Source organism: Myotis daubentonii, chromosome 8 (assembly GCF_963259705.1).
Source record: "Myotis daubentonii chromosome 8, mMyoDau2.1, whole genome shotgun sequence".
Taxonomy (NCBI): domain Eukaryota; kingdom Metazoa; phylum Chordata; class Mammalia; order Chiroptera; family Vespertilionidae; genus Myotis; species Myotis daubentonii.
In genome coordinates this window covers 47,813,070-47,826,132 of record NC_081847.1, presented here as the reverse complement: position 1 = coordinate 47,826,132, position 13,063 = coordinate 47,813,070, and the positions used below count along the sequence as shown (strand labels likewise).

Sequence of the window (13,063 nt, the reverse complement as noted above, 5' to 3'; positions counted from 1 at the left end):
CCTGAACCAGAATGAGGAACCTCCAGTTATCTGTGTTATCAAACACAAGGAACAAGACTTGAACTTGAGATTTCCTATTGCCTCACCCTCCAGACAGACTTCCTATCATCCCACAGATGTTAAACACACAAAGGCACCATGCTATTATGTTTTATATATAAATGAACTTGAGCGCACAATCCACCACAATTGCTGACTTTTTCACAGTGGGTTTTAAATATTGCCTCATGAATCGGAGCTAAAACCTGCACCCTCCCTTCTTAGATTTCCATATCATTCATCTTCTCCCTTCCTTTGGCCTCCTCCCCTGAGTATCATATACAGGTGCCAACAAGGGGCAAGTCACAGCAGAAGCAAGCAAAGACCTCTGCCCCCAAGCTGTGTTGTGTCATCTTGTCTTCAGTGGGCAAGCGTAGGAGAGTGACTCGCTACAGGTCTGGCGAGCTGACTAGCTCAGGAAAAAAGCCAGTGCAGAGAAATGATGTATGGTATACAGTTTAGGTAACGTCTACAGATCTGTGTCAACTTCTGGACAGTTACAAATGGGGAGCATTATAACTCTGAGGAGGAAGCCAGGAATAGGTTATATCTGAAGAGAGGAGAATGAATAGGAGCCAACCACAGATGTTTGGGAGAGTCATGGTGATGGCTACAGGACTAATAATTAATCTAGAATAAAAAATTATCTGAGTAAGATTTAGAATGTGTTGTTTTTGCTCTGATATTTTAAAGATAAAACTTGTATTTTTTTTCTTTTCTAACATTTACTTTTCCCCCAAACAACACATGAAAATCACAATACTGTGATCAGCACAACACACCTTAATCAAGAGGATACAAAATGAAACCTTGCAAAGGAAATTTTAAATGACTGAAGCAAAAAGGAAAAAAAGAGGGGGGGGGTGTGAATCAGTCAGGCAGTATTTACTACTCAAGATCACTTATTTGACCTGAAGACACTTAATCATGCTACATTTTGCTCTAATTATTTTTGTTCAACTAAGTGGCAACAATTATATTCAAGTACGTAGACAGTTTATTATTCATTTAACCTTAATAGCCAATATTATTTAGCAAAATGAATTCATTATTATAAAATTTCCCTGGATTTTCTGCTCCACTTAACTGTGAAACCACTTTTAAAAATCAGATCAAGTCACAATAATGCTCTTAAGCAAATGTTTTGTTCATACCTAAAACAATGACTAAAAATTCCTTACCGACAACAACGAAATTTACTTATGAATCAGCATACCAATCGTTACTTAGTAAAAGCACAAATCCTCCAGATCCTGTTCCATCTCAAAGGCAACATGCTAAAAACATGACAAGTAGCATCAAATGTATAATATTCAGCCACTCCCATTTATATATAACCATACAAGTAGTTTTCAACACATGCCTAATTACCAATTAATTTACGTATGCTAAACTGCTTTTTAAAAGGCACCCAGTGCTATATGCCTTCTGGAAATAACTTGAGCTTTAAAATATGACTATCAATTATATTAAAATAAAATATATTACTATTTTAGCTTTTGTTGACACTTAACATGGAGTCTGATATTAAATAAAAACAATGGTTTACAGTGTATCTCAGTAAAGACTTTATACCATCACAGTTTCTCCAAATTATGGGCAAGAGCAGCTCTCATGCTTCTGTGTCTGAAGTTAGCATCCTTAGTGGGCCTTTGACACTGTTTGAAAATATACTTAGTGTATATTTCACCGCAAACACACTGTTTATCATCTGTTGGTAGTACTGACTTACGGAAGTTTTGTTCTCTTAAAGGTATGTACAGTTTACAATTAGATGGGACATAACAGCCACAAAATAAATTCAATAATATGCATTTTCTGGGACAACAATGGTAAAAATACTTGAGGACTGTCAGTGTGCTTGACAGAAAGTAATGCATGAGAATTAAAAAAAAAAAATCCATAATGGATGACTGCCAGACACCTCCAGAATCTAACTGATATTCCTCCGGATGTTTGCTGGCTGATCTATAAAACATAATTGTACAAGACTTCACAGTTGTAACAATAGCAAAATGGGAGGAAAAAATCTTTCTGTTGGCCTCCTGAGAGGAAACTGTCTCATCCCAAGACTGCTTTAAAAAAACTGGACTACGTTTGACAAGCAACACATTTTTAATGAATCCTCATGAAGGGCGAACAATATACATGCTTCAAAGTGGGACTGATACCACTTCACAGCTGTGGTGAGAGGGCGCTGTAAAGGTATCACCACTGCTTTAAGAACAACCTTCCATTCACCGGTTCTTTTGTATGGTCAGAGAAAAGAAGCCTGTTCTTTTTTAGACATTTCTTGGGTATTAAACGATATTACTTAAAGTCAATGACAAGTCCGCCTCCTGGTTCGTCCAATGTCTTGTTTAAAGACCTTCATTTGTCCTCGCCTTCCCCGGGACAGCTGCCACCCCTTACCACTGAGGTCCTCATGTGATTTATCTCTGTACATAAAGTTAGAGGCCTGCTCTGTAGCAGGGATCATATTTGCTCATTGACACTTTTACTTCTTTTTAAAGTAGATCTACCAAATGTATTTGGGGGAACGCAGGAAGGTGAAAAGATATGTTCTAAAGTCTTCCTCTTCGTGAATGAGCAGAGGTGCCAGGACAGAGAGAAAATAGTCCAAGACAAGGAGCATGTTAACAGCTGTGGCCACCCTACTTGAAGCTGAGTTATTAAGGGCAGTACCTACAGGATAAAGATGTCATTTCAGTACTGGTTCTCCTGAGGGTTCATGTTACAGAAAAAAACCATAAAGACGTCCCCAATGCACTGCTCCTCATGACTGAAGATCCTGCACATGGTAGAACCACAGATGAATGACATACATGAACTGGAACGCATTTTAGAAAAACCCAAGGCAGGCTTGTCTTCTTTATGAAGGACAAAATCAAAATCTACAGAATCCAGCACAATGCCCAAGGTCACACAGCCAGTTACTGATGGAACTGGGCATGACTAGATGCTACGGGTAATTTAAAGGGGCTATTAAGTATTTCTCACTCTGATAATGAAGTGCTTTTTAATTTATTATCTTTGGAATGTGTCAGCTTCTCCAAAAGCCAAGAAAAGCAGCGTTGATCTCACTGAAATTGTTATATGGCCATGAGTTTGAATTTTCAAAGCAGGAAATCATCGGGATTTTCCATCCAGCAGGGTAAGGAGGGCAGAAGAAGAAGAAGAGAGTGACAGGACCTGTTGTTTAGGATTACATGTCCAGTTGGAGGGAAAAAAAAAATGGAGGGTGAGGAGAATCCAGCTTTAAAACTGCTTCCCCCCCTTCTAAACAACCCTGATGGTTAAAAAATAACTTCCTCCTATACTGTGACACTATAGAAGTAAACTATTTCCACTGAAATTTGAACAATGGCCCACTGAATGTTTTAGAAATAGGATACCAACTCGGGGAAATATCTTAGAACGTAAGAATGTACAGGTATGATTATTTGGTTGTTTGTTGCTGCAAATCTTGAATAGGAGATGAATCTGCTCCTAATGTACCCATTATAATCATTCTAGACTTAGCAGTGCCACCTGCAGCTTCCAGTACAGAAATATACTACCATTTAAATGGCTTCATCTGTATGCCATTAAAAGTTTAGCAATAACTTCAATAATTTAACCACTGACGTAACAGCCCTCTTCTTTTGTGCATAAAAGACATAATTTTTTTTACATCTTAATTAGTGAAGCTGGGGCTCTCTGTCACGTGTGACTTCTCACGTAAAAAAACTGTGATCAAGTCCATTAGCTCCCAGGTCAGACAGCATTACAACCACAAACCACAACCTCCCACTGTCCACTGGCCTAAATATTCAGGCAGGGGCCCTGGAAATGAACCACACAGCCTGCAGTGTGCCTCTGGTTATCAGGCCACTGCGTGAAAACTTCGCCAAGTGGATTATAGTGTCCATTTCAACTAAGCACAAATAACCTGTGTGGTGGGTAACAGTAATAAAAGAGAAAGAGGAATCATAGTTTATAGTTAACTAGAAGCAGCCTATGCCAATTAAAAAAGAAAAGGGTGATAAAGCACAGCCTTTCTGAGGTCTTTATATAATGACAAAGTGGCAGAACTATATGTAAAGGGTTTTCCTTAATACTCTTACAACATATCTTAGCTGTATCAACTTTAATTTTTCATTTGCCCTTGCATTTACACTGAGCCAGGTACTGTTTATGTGACCTCCCTGAAAGGCACCATGTCTCAATACACACTCTGCAAAACAGCCAAAGAGAAATTCTACCAGAACAGACGTCTATAGCGTAATCTGAAGTGAATGTACAGACAGATGTCTGCATATCATTTGCACTGATGGTTTCCTCAGTGAGGATTCATGCAGAAGGACAAGGGGGATTGATGTTGGCTGGGGTATCTTTCTGCAAAGCCAACACATTCCCAGAGGAGGCACCCGAGGACTGCTGCTTACAGCTAGATCCGCTGTGCCTGTCAGAGGCTGAGATGGTCACACACGACTCTGGTCACATGTCTTCCTTCCTTGTCCTCAGCTCCCCTGTATCACCCCATTTAAAAGCAACCGATTCCTTCATGCCAAGGACTCACTTTGCCATCAAATAACATGTATTCATTATTTTAGAAGTTTCTGAAATTCCCAATTTAAGCTAAGGCTTTTGAAGCCTTCTGAGCAAGTGAAAAACATTTTTGTGTGTGAGAACCATATGTGATACAAACCACTAATGCAATAAACGCAACACTTGACAAAATCCAGGAAGGTTGAAATCACTCAGGCATACACATTCACAACACTAAACAATTTATGGGTTCAGTGCTTTAGAAAAGATTTCTAAAAAATCTGACTAAGAAAGTATGTGACTGGACACACAGATGTATTTACTTTTTTAAATCAGTAAACATTCTGAGAAGTTTACAGCAGCTCTGCCTTCAAAAACAAACAAACAAAACACACACACACACACACACACACACACACACACACACACACCACAAAACCCTAAAGGGCTGAATGATAGGGAGACCAGCAAAGACATTACCCCTGAGGAGACATAGTGGGTTGATTTTTAGATCCAGGAAGGCTGAACAGCGGCCAACTCAGTACGCTCTCCACCCTCTTTTCTGCATTGGACAAGAAAAACTAGAGTCAATTCAAGGGTAAACTGCAGTCACATAGATGCTCTACAGTCACCCTTTTATAAGAAAGGGAAAAGCTCTGTGCTATTAAATCAATAAAAGTGGACTTAAGAAGAGTTGTGAGCCTGTCAGCTGATTGTTAACACAATCCTAATGACCTACTGCAGCCCTTAATTACAATAATATCTCACGCTGTGAGTGCACAATGCCCTTTTATTAAAGCTGCAGCCTCGATGGCTTCGAGCAGGGTGCTGGTCTGCACTATTGATTATTGTTCCCTTTATTTTTCCTCTCACACAGACAGACTTTCAGCTAGCTGGAATAGATAAAGACTATTAACGCTGGATGCCACCTAATTGCTCCTGTCACTCCGTTCCTTGTTAAACACTCACCCATAAGTAAGATTCCCACAAAGTTGCCAATGTGACTACCTGCCTCAGTTCTTTTGAATTTTAATTCACACTGTTCCAAGTAGCCCTAAAGAGGAAGAAAATGCTTCTCGATGTATTTCCCCTTTATATATGTAACAAGAAAGAGCTTAGGTAAATATAAGTCTAACTAGTTCTTTGGGAAAGTAATTTTTTGTGAGTGACTGAAAGCTTCCAATGTAATTATTTTCTCCCTAGTTCCCCCCCCCCCCCAACTTGTCTTTATAAAGACACACTTAAAAACTATTTAGATGTTGCTGGCAATATATCAATGAAAACTTTCCTTTAAAAAAAAGGAAGGGGCTGCTACTACTCCCATAAACTCTTAAAATACACTTTTTTGTGATTTTTAAAGTGCATAGTTGTCATCAAGAGCCACACAGTCTCCAGTTACTTACATTTTTCTACACCCCCTCCACCTCCCCACCCCCGCCAAAGTTCTGTTCATGTACTTCTGCATTAAAAATGATCTGAACACCTATCTGGTTCCAGGGAATATGAGCGTGCGTCAAATTTAAAGATCCTTCACTTAATAAATTACCAAATAAAGAGAAGCTACTTTTTTTGCAAAATAAACGGCATTTTAAGTATATTCAAGCTCCAAAGCTCTGAGACACCTAATCTTTGACGCTATCTTCACAGGTTCCCGTTTGCCCACAGCTGGATGAACTCATTACTAATCTTGATTCACCTGGACAGTATCTAAGACATCCTTAAGGTTAACGGTCTAAACGTGCGTCCAACACAGACAATAGGCTCTTTCTCATTCATCCACGCTAGGAGGTCGAATACCAGCAACTAGCAGCATGGAGCAGGTGCACCCACGGGGAAGTCCACCCTGCATTCAGAGCGGCAGGAGGGCGCCCTTTCCCCAAGGCACCCCCAAGGAACGGCGGGGCAGAGGGGGAAGCGGGACGCCCTGCAGATGCACAGCAGCAGCAGAATACTAACTATAGCAAAAAGCGAAGCACTCTTAGATGAGTTCCACCTTCAGGGAAGGTAAAAGGAGTCCAGCGCGGATGTAGAAGGACCCGGCACACGCAGACGCTCACCCCCTTCCAGTCTCAGACCGCTGCTGCGGAGCCTGGCGGCACAGGCAGCGCAGACTTTTGCCCCCATCCATCCCAGGTCAAAGGGGACCCGCTGGTGTTCCTCTTGGAGAAGCGCGGTCCAGACCGTGCTTATCGCTTCACCCGAAGCGCGCTGGAGTCTGCGCTCACCCTGAACTCACGAACTGCGTCGTACCTGGTGTCGGGCATCACCAGCTCTCGGGGCCGAGCGCCCTCAGCTCCATCTGCACGCCCGTACTGCCTGGGTGCGCAAGCCCCACGGCCACATAGCAGTAACTTGGGGACGCCAGGGAAACTCTACGCGGATCCCCCCGCCCGCTTTCCGCTCGATGCGGAGTCGAGCTTCCAAATGCCCACAACGTGCTTCTGCCCGGCAGAGCCGTCCCAGCCCCCAGCAGCCAGTCACACTCACCTGGGGCCCCGCCGCCCTCCCCGAAGCATCCGGCACTTGCCACCCACGCCGCCCGGGTGTTTGCATCCGAAAGGGCGCGCGCTCAGCGACCCGGCGCCCGCAGGCGCTCCGGGACCCAGTGCGCGCAGCTTGGCGCGTCGGGCGGACTGGCGGCGCCCGCCCGGCACACGCTGCGTCCTGCCGGACGCGGGCGTCTGCTCCAATCACAGCCCTCTCCGTGGGGCGCGGGCTCAGGGCCCTGGCCCGGGCCGCCTCCGCTCGCTCCGAGGGGCCCCGCGGGCTCCCCTGGGCGGCCGGGGCGCCAGGTCCGGAGCAGCGGGAGCGCGCGTCCGCGTCCGAAGAAAAGGAGAGGGGTGGGCGTCGGAGATCAAGGAGGGCGCCGGGGTAAGGAGCGGAGCAGGTGATTGTGGTCCGCGTTGGTCGCCTGCAGTCAGCGCCTAGCGCGGCCAGCTCGGGGAGCCACTGAGACTTGGGCACCTACCGGAGACCCAGTGAGGGTTGTTGGAAAGGCAGCCGCTCCGCCGCCAGGCGCGCACACACACGCGCGCATCCACGCGCGCCCCTCCTCCAGCGCCCTCCAGACAGATGGAGTCCTTCGCAGGAAAATCTAGAGGAGCTGGGGGAAAGTAGGAGGGGCCGCAGCCCGTCCATTACTCAGCGAGGTATTTGCATCTGAAAGCGCGGAGCTGGAGGAGAGTTTTGAGAATTGTTACTAGCACCTTCCCCTTCTCCCCTCCCCTAGCTGTCCTGGAAGCCTTGATCAATTGAACTCCTGAGGCATGAAGGCAAAGTCATAAAACTAATCAGAACTTACGGTTTTGTTGCGTGATAGTTTTGCCCATTCAATTTCGTCGGACTGCCCTAGTTCTACTCTTTACTTGCAGAAAATTTCCTCCCCTGCTGGATTCTCTAATGCAAAACTTCCGAGGTGCACTATTTACGCTCCGGTGGGACTGAGACCCCAGGCCAGGTGGGGAAGGGGACCCAGTCTTTTATTTGGAACATGCTGCAGCCAGTGGAGTTAAGCACGCTTTGTTTTCCTCTGTCTGCCCTGGTGCATGATTTCACCTGGTGGCCAGGTGTTCTGTTGCAGGGGTTAGGAAGATGAGTAGATTATTGCTACACACGTTATTTTTTCTCATTCAGCCAATGGAATTCGCTCTGCTTCTTATCCATCCTTAACAGTTGAGTCTTCCAATACCTGCTATGTGAGCATAGGATTCCAGTCTGCTTTTGCCTTCACTCAAGCACACTTGCTCTCCCCTTCCTGTTCATTTACCTTGCATTTTTCCTCTCAACTAGTTGGTATTTAAAATTGAATTATATGCTAATAATTCAGCAGCAGACATTTTTTTTAACCTTCTGTTAAGTTCCAGATACCATGCTTCTCTGTGTACTTAGCAATGCTTCAATTTTAAAGTTATCTCACCAACTCCAGGCCTGCTTGTATGGTCGCTTCATGGTCCATTTCCACTCAACCGTCAGTCGTCACCCCAAGTCAGAATGTTTAGAACAGACCTGCTAATCTCTCCTTAGACATCACCCAGGACTTCACACTATACTTCTCTGAGACACTGTCATTCTTCCTGCATCCAGACATTGAATCTTGGCTTCATCACTGAGGCCTTTCATGTGGTTTTCCTGTTAAAAATCCTCATTTTTTCTAATATCATGCAATCTGTAACTTTACATTCATCTTGCTTTATCTAATAAAATTTTCTGAACTGGGACCTATTTTTATAATTGTTCTGGACTAGAAGCTTCTGGAAGGCAAAGATTGATATTCAGTATGATCAAGACACAGCACATGTTTGGCCCACAGTAAATATTTGTGAAAGAATTGAATGTTCATACCCCAGTCAGCAATAACATAACTGAACACACCAACCTATTGTAACCTGCTCATTGGTGGCCCAGCCTTTCCTTGGTACAAAATGGTCTTGTGATCAGGAATCACAGCCATTGGTACTATCCCATGTTCATTTAACTAGCTTTAAAAAAAAAAAAATCAAAGGACATCACATCAAAAAGGAAAAAATTTGGAGACTACTTATTTAAAAGTTTGTTGGTTATACTCTTCCTCAAATTTTCCCCAATGTTTCCTCTTCTAATTATATGTTTCTGCATAAGTGTGGATCCCAGTGTGGGCTTCTATCTTGAACCAGGTATTCCCATGCTGATGGCCTTCCTTTAAAAAAAGACTTTTTTTGCCCTTAAACCACAACCTTTACATATATTCTAGAAGAAGTGAAATGAGTTCAGTTCACCAGAATCTGGTTCTGGTTCTGGCATTAGCCAGCTGTTCCCCCCGGAAGAAGGTCTAGGTCCTATCCACCAGGAGGGTATAGGTAGAAGGCAAGGGGAGGAGGGCAGATGATTCAGATAGTAACTGGCGGACACACCTTCATCTGGGGAGATCACCGATGGTCTCCCTCTGAGGAGATGGCACTTACGCTGAGATATGATGATGGAAATGAGCTTGGCCTGTGAAGATCTGAAGGAAAAATGACATGGGCAGAATGAACAAGGACAAGCGTCTGCAGAAGGGAAGAGGTGAGTGTGTCTGAGAAACAATGTCCTGCATGAGGGGAGGTGAGGATGGATGGTGCAGGAGTGGTGGACATGGGACAGAGCCTGCAGGCCTCTAGGCCTGGGAGGTGTTTGTACTTTATTCCTAGGAGAAAGTCCACATTAGGAACAACAAATTAAAGAGAGATCCACATGATGAGGTATGTGTGATTAGATCCTTCCTCCTCTCCCCCTCCTTTCCCTACAACTTTTGGTGGATTAGAAAACCTAGTCTTCTGAGAAACACAAAGAAAAATTGCTGTACTACATCAACCCCAAGGTGCTACCAAATGTTTAAGATGCCACGAAATACAAATGTAAATTATGACAGCATATGCTTACTTATGAACTTTCATAGTATTTCCATATAGTTTTTTTAAAATTTGTCTTAATATTTCTACTCATATATAACACTTTTATTAGAATCCCCTCAGCTGAAGGTTTTGGCTCATCAATGTCATAAGCTGCTGTTTGCAAATTTGATGAATGCCCCCTTTTCTTTCCTACTTAAAAAAAAAACCTCCATCCGATGTATTTTTACTATTGATTGAATTAATAAAAGCAGCCATAGCAGCACTATATTTTGAAGACAGAGGAATCCGAAACGGTAGAACTCTGCCATGGTTTCTGTCAGTGTGGAAGGTTATTTCCCTACATCGTTGTATCTACCAAAGCAAATGGGGTGCAAATAAGAAGTTTCTGATGACCTTGCTGGTTAGATTATATTCTTATTAGAGGCCCGTTGCACAAAATTCATGCATGAGTAGGCCTTCCTTCCCCCGGCTGCCAGCACCGGCTTCCCTTGCAGCTGTCCGGTCTAATTAGCATATTATGCTTTTATTATTATAGATGCCTTCTTAATCCAAAACCAGAGATGGGGACTGGGCTTTTGGCAGCTAAGGTCAAAGAGAAGTAACCATTGAGAACTAAGTCATTCTAGATATTCTGAGGCTCCCTGGGTGGGAAAACAGATGTGGCAGAAAGCGCTTACACAAGGCAAGCGCTCAGAAAGTTGCACCATTTATAGTTTCTTGTGAATGTCTCTCTCAATATAAAATTGTAATTGTCATAAGAACATATCTTTTCATTATGTTATGCTTAGCATTTTCCTGAGGATGTCTATACTCTCCAATATATTTTATCTAATTAGGTATGCTTCCATCTTGTAGGAAAGAAAGGATTTAGATTTCCAGTTGCCAGTCACTAACTTGGTAAATGCTAACTGAGCCCCTGTTGTTTGATCCTTAGACTAGGAGATGGGAACATGAGGATGAATAAAATACAGCTCTTGTCTTCAGGAATCTTTTCATTTGTTGGGAGAATAAGGAGGTGGATACATCTGCACACACCATACCCATTGTGACGAGGAGTGGGCAAAATGTCAAGTGTGGGAGCACACAAAAGAGGCCACATGATGAAAAGTGTTGAATGGGAAGAGAAAATGCTTGGAATGTACCATGAGGATGATGGGGTACCACAAGGAGTGTTATGAAGGGGCATTGCAATCATAACTGCGGTGGATAAAGGAACACCCTGTTGGCCTTTCTTGTTAGCTTTGGTCTGGGAGTGAGGACAGTTAAGGAAGTTATTGCAGAAATCCAAGGGAGAAAACGAGCCTGGACTCCAGCTGGGGCACTGATGTATGAAAATCCCTTGGAGGTAAACAGGAAATATAAGTAGATTTAATGATTTCTTGACTACACTTACCAATAATGGATCATAAATAGACACTAATAGAAGACAGACACATGTACCTATGATTAACATCACAGAATCACCCCCCTCCCCCCAGCCATATCCCATGGGTGACTGTGTCACTCACAGAATAATAGAAGGGAAGACTCCAAAGTCTGAGAAAATACACCCATTTTCCTGCCCAGGATGTTCTCAAAGGCTCATTTCATGATGCAGAGAAGTCCGTCTGTCCAAAAATAAGTACTTATTTGGAGATTATACTTTTCAGTTCAAGGGCCCTGAAGATAGTCACAGAATAAGGGCACTCCTGAGACACCACCGAATTGTTTTAAAAAAAATGCAAGGGCGGTCTCAGGAATTCCCTCCTTAAAAGTTCTCTCAGGCGAGGAAGAGGGTAACAGGCCTTTCAGGAGCTTCAGCCCTTATGCACAAGGACAACAGCACTCAGCAGTCTGGGATGAAGGCATGAGAATCCCCAGAGAAGATTCTCTGAGGTGTTCAGTCTGTGCCGCCCAAGGTGCCACTTCTGCTCTGAGATTCCCAATAGCTTACTCCTCATCTGATGCAAAAGCCACAGAAGGAAATGGGAACCAGATTAGGAACCATATGACACATAGCGAGATATGTGCTATCTCTTGACCATAAAAGCCTTCTTAAGCCTTCAGTGAGAAAAGTAATAATGCAAATTTCTGCTACACGTTGCTCCTATCACGCTGCCATAAGCCACAGAACCTTTGAAAAAATAGATTTTCACAATAAACTCTTTTCAAAACTATTTGTGGAGTGTGCTGTGTACCAGGTTTAATGGCACACATTGCAGGAGCTACAAAGGAAAGAAAGGCCAAGGCCCCGGGGAATATTCCAGGCACACACATAACTATAAAAAGGGAAGGGATAAGGCTAAATTCAGTAAGAGACCAGGGAGCAGTGTGATGCGGCACTGGAAGGAGGAAGATGACACTTGCTATTGGAGAATCTAAAAACCATAAACCAATCTGACATTTCACTTGGGTCTTGGACATGAAGGGTATGCAGACAGTAGGAGACATGAGACTATGGAGAGAATATTTCAAGAGCTCTAAACAATCTCCAAAGAGCAATGGGCTTAAAGGGGAATTGTTTTTCCAGATAAAATTAGATTTTTATACATATTCCTCTACTCCCCTAGACAGAAAAAGGGCTCCCCAGGCATGCCTTCTCTTGTTCCGCTTATATTTGGGCCACTGTTTCTCTGCCTGTGCCCACTGGGCTCCTCTCCATGTTGCTAACCTGACTGCTCCCTGCATGTTGATGCAGAAAGCTGGCTGGCCCTGGGTTCTGCAAGGTTTATAGCTGGTGCCACTTAATTCTACTAGTGCTCTTCTCACACATAAAATGTGCATGTAGGAATGGCCTTGCTTCCAGCAGCTGCTTGGAGCCAGCCTATAGCTCTCCGGAGTACGTGACTTTCAGGCTAATCTCATATCCAGAAGAAGAATCCGGAGAGAAAACTAGTGGAGGAAACTGTATACCTTATGAAGAAAGACTTGACAAGATGAGCCAGTTTCTCCAAAGGTGAATTTTTAGGAAGTTGAGCATGCTTAATAAAACACCGAAGAATAGCCACCCTAACAGGTACTTCTGGTTGAGAAGAGCGGTAGTCTTTTTATGAACTTGAACTCCTTCAAGCACAAAGGAGAATCTGAAGCAGCCATTCTCTTTTGAGTTGTAAGTGGCTCCACTTCCCACGTTTAGGTCTGAATGA

General features: G+C 43.6%; 1 protein-coding gene across 2 annotated transcripts in view; it reads right to left on the bottom strand.

The window, feature by feature from the left end:
• The window catches only part of CDH7 (cadherin 7), a 117,162-nt gene extending 109,406 nt beyond the window's left edge, over positions 1 to 7,756 (bottom strand). Inside the window, exon 1 of one of the 2 annotated variants that reach the window (XM_059706326.1) lies at positions 7,057 to 7,756. The gene's annotated coding sequence lies outside the window, so the exon portion shown is untranslated. The remainder of the gene's footprint in view (positions 1 to 7,056) is intronic. The other variant, XM_059706325.1, reaches the window with a different exon arrangement.
• Between the last annotated feature and the right edge of the window lie 5,307 nt (positions 7,757 to 13,063).